The sequence below is a fragment of the Castor canadensis genome, chromosome 2 (genome assembly GCF_047511655.1).
Source record: "Castor canadensis chromosome 2, mCasCan1.hap1v2, whole genome shotgun sequence".
NCBI classification, from domain to species: Eukaryota; Metazoa; Chordata; class Mammalia; order Rodentia; family Castoridae; genus Castor; species Castor canadensis.
The window spans coordinates 6,149,932-6,154,103 of record NC_133387.1 but is presented as its reverse complement, the minus strand read 5'-3'; the positions used below and the strand labels follow the sequence as shown (position 1 = coordinate 6,154,103).

Sequence of the window (4,172 nt, the reverse complement as noted above, 5' to 3'; positions counted from 1 at the left end):
ACTTGAAAGTCTTATGGGTTATACACGTCATACTTCTCAGCAAAAAAACCCAAAAATGTTTATAAATTGACATTTAAGGAAACAATGTCCTGTGATTGTAAGTCTTAAGTATTGAAAGAGTTTCTTCAGCACCATTAATAGCAATGTATATTTGATTAAAGCAACATAAATGTGTGAAAATTGTTGATACTTGTTAAATGTTTTTTAAATACTGGAAATGCATCTCTTGGTGAGGTAAATGAAGTCATGTTTTCCTGTTTATACATCTATGTGCTAGAAAGACATGCATTACTACCACCAGTTCTATTTTATTCCTTTATTGGTTGGTATAGACGTGGGTGGTAAGAAGTTGTTTGGTCACATAATAAGTAGAAGGGGTTTTGTTGTTGTTTTGTTCTGTTTGGGTGGGGCTGGGGTTTGAACTGGGGGCTTCACACTTACCAAGCAAGCACTCTACTGCTAGAGTCATACCTCCAGTCCATTTTGTTCTGATTATTTTGGAGAGGGGGTCATAGGAACTATTTGCTGAGGGGAATCTTGACTTCTTTGGGGACTTGTGCTGGTCACCTGTGGCCTCCTCCAGAGAAGTCCTCGGAGGAAGCACTTCTGGGCAGTGTGACCAGCCAGTGCCCTCTTGTCCATTTCACACTGTGCAGAAAAAAACCTTTGCAAGTGCTCAAACCCACTTTTCTGGGTAAAGTTTTGTTCAGCAGCCACACAGTGCCTCACATTTGTTTGTTCAAAGACATACTTGTGCCACCACCTGGCTTTTGCCCGGGTTGCACCTGCTAATGCAGTGGGAGAGAGGCTCTTCCCAGGCAGGTGGAGGCGTAGGCTTGTGGATCACCAGGAGAGCAGGGACAGAGTGAAAAGGCACACAAACTGCTGTTGCTAAGGGAGACCTTTTTAGTGGGGAACTGAAGCCCAGTTTCTGCAAGGTCCAATAACCATTTATCAACATGTATGAAGGATCCTAAAGATCCTAAAGATCTAGTAATTCTACTTCTGGGAATATCACTAAATTAAACAAAGCAAAATCAAGTTGGTGGGATGGCTCAAGTGGTAGAGTGCCTGCCTAGCAAGCAGGAGGCTCTGAGTTCAAACCCCAGTACCACCAAAATCAAATAACCAACAATCATAGCAAAATACACTAAGGTATGGTTTTCCACTGGAGTACACGTTTTCCTACAGGAAAAGCCTAAACACACTTGCCTAGCATGTGTGAAGCCCTGAGTTCAAATCTCAGTACCACCCCCCAAAAAAATTTCCAAGACAGATGAGTGGTGGTGAAGCAAGAGAGGAATGTATTACACAGTGTGGCCACACTAGGAGGAGCCGGAGGCCTGGCGTCCTCAGCCCTGCCTTGAGGATGCTAACAAGAACTTTAGGACTATGTAGGGGAAGAATTAGGGCAGGAACAAGAGGTGTGCTTGGTCAGGCAGTCTTGGTTAAATCATGGTCTAGTTGATCATTTCAGATCTGGTTCTTATAGTCCTGTTGGCTCCAGGAAAATTATCATTTAGGGGACAATCCAGTTCCTGTCACGAGTTGATGGCTCCCTCTTGGGGGTGGGGACTGTCTCAATTCCCATCACAGGGTGATCTTCCTATAAGACTCCCTGTTTCTGGAATCTTGAAAATGTCTTAGGTACTCTTATCTTGGTATTGTCAGCCTTAAAGTGGGAGGAAAGGGGTTAAGTAAATTTAGGACTAATCAACCTTGTTCTACCAGTTTTTAGACAGACTCTCCTTAAATGATTAAAAATGTCTCTGTGCAGAGTTGAGCAGGAATCTGACCCAAAGTTTAAGGTAACAAAGAAGACAACTGCAGGCCCAAGTGAAGAGTCAGTGCTTTTAAGAAAAGTGGCCTTTTAAGTCCTTGCTACAGTTTGGACCAAGCTCCTGCACTAGATCCCAAGGGACCAAGACAAAATGGAGTCACTCATGCTAAAGTTCCATGTTGATAAACTAAAACTAAATTGTTTATCTGACATATTGAAAAATCTGGAGAGAGAAATAATAGCCAAATTCCCAAGTAGACCAGTTTTGGCCAGCATGATCAGGAAATCCCCTGTTTCCCCCACCCCCAACTGGGGTTTGAACTTAGGGCTTTGCTAGACAGGTGCTCAACCACTTGAGCCATATCCCCAGTCTTCCCCTCTGTTTGAACCATAAGGAAAGCAACTTGAAAGGACCAATCCACTTTTTGTTCTGTTCTGCTGTCTCCAGCCCTTTTGCTTCTAAAGCCCGTCTCCTGGACTCAGCTCATCAGAGTGCCTTTTCTCAATATTTAGAGTAGATGCCACCCCAATTCATGAATCACTAATAAAAGCCAATCAATTCTTAAATGTGTTGTGATTTTCCTTTTGGCAAGGGGGCATTACATGATAACAGTAAGCTGGCTGGGAGACAAAGTCTTTTCCGGTCACATTTTTTTCCCAAGGTTTCTCTGTGGTGAGGAGCAAAGAAAACTGTTCTCACTTTTGCTTTTTGGTTTTCATGGTTGTCAGGCAATAAATCGAATGGCCCTTCTTGGGTGTGACTGACCAGCTTGCTGCAGACCAAAGTGTCCACCAGCAGCTAGAAAAGTCAGAAACCATCAATTTGGAAGCAGAGGAGAGCCGCAGAGGACTTGCAGAGGGGAGACCAAGGGGTGAGTCGGTGGTGAGCTGCTTTTACCCTGGGGGCGTTTGCCAAGTCTGGACGTAGGCAGGAGGCTGACATCCAGATTGTGAAGCCGCAGAGGGCCGCTGTTAGGGACAGAAAACTAGCATAACTTTTGGCAGAGAGCAAGGGGGAGTTCCAAGGGTACTTGCTGGATTCTAGGCTTGTGTGGGGCAAGCAGCTAGAGCTTCTGTAGCAAGCCTGGGGAAAGCAGAGGAAGGTTTTGGCAGCCTGCAGGTCAAGATCCATGGTGGAGGCCTGCTGGGGTGCTGGATGGGAAGTGGGGGCTGTGGGTTGCTATAGAGTACACATCGGGGCCGCTTTGGAATCTGCAGGAGATAGCTGCACCCAGCCCTCCCAGAAGCTCAGCGCAGTCTTGGCTCAGGACAGACCCTGCTTGGATTAGAGGCACTGGAAAGGGGAGACCCTCCATGGGGGAACAGAACATTTGAAGCCCTGAAAACAGTTTTCTTTTTTAAACAGTACTGGAGGGATGGGGATTTAGCTCAGTGGAAGAGCGCTTGCCTGGCAAGTGCAAGGTCCTGAGTTCCGTCCCCAGCACCAGGAAAAAAAAAAAAAAACAGTACTGGAGATTGAACTCAGAGCCTCCTGCTTGCCAGGTGTTCTACCACTTGAGCCATGTCCCAGGCCTTAACAAAACTTTCGAAACTATGGTTGGTATCTCAAAATGACGTACAGAGGCATAAAAAATAAAGCAACACAAAAGACAATAGAAACAGACTCAGAGATGAGCCAAATATTGAAGTCACCCAACTTAAAAATAACAGTAATTAACACGTTCAGCACCAGTGGCTCACGTCTACAATCCTAGCTACTTTAAGAGGCAGACATCAGAAGGACTGTAGTTCGAAGCCAGACCTGGCAAATAGTTTGTGAGACCCTATCTTGGAAAACCTTTCACAAAAGTAGGGCTGGTGGAGTGGCTCAAGGTGAAGTGGACACAAAACTGAGTTCAAGCCCCAGTACTGCAAAAAAAAGAGAGAGAGAGAGAGAGAGAGAAAAGAAAACAGAGGAGCCAGGTGCCAGTAGCTAATGCCTGCAATCCTAGCTACTTGGGAGGCTGAAATAGGGAGGATGATGGTTTGAGGCCAGCACATGCAAATAGTTCAAGAGACCTCATCTCCAAAATAACCAGACCAAAAATGGACTGGAAGCGTGGCTTAAGTGGCAGAGTGCCTGCTTTGTTAGTTGGAAGCCCTGAGTTCAAATCCCAGTCCCACCAAAAAAGAAAGGAAACAGGAAAGGTAGAGGATTTTACTTAAGTATTGAAATCTACAAAACTAAATCCTGTGCTGGGGATGCATATCTCAGGGGAAAAGCATCCCTGGTTTTGATTTCTGATACCCAAAATAAATAATTCAATGAATAAACAAAATGGAAAATTTATTTATTTATTTATTTATTTACTTATTTTTTGAGGTACTGGGGCTTGAACTCAGGGTCTTCACCTTGAGCCACTTCACCAGCCCTTTTTTTGCGAAGGGTTTT

At 44.7% G+C, this 4,172-nt stretch overlaps 1 non-coding gene across 1 annotated transcript; it reads left to right on the top strand.

The window, feature by feature from the left end:
• Positions 1 to 1,044: 1,044 nt before the first annotated feature.
• Positions 1,045 to 1,117, top strand: Trnaa-agc (transfer RNA alanine (anticodon AGC)). Its single transcript has one exon. It is a non-coding gene; the product is annotated as a tRNA-Ala (tRNA).
• Positions 1,118 to 4,172: the final 3,055 nt, after the last annotated feature.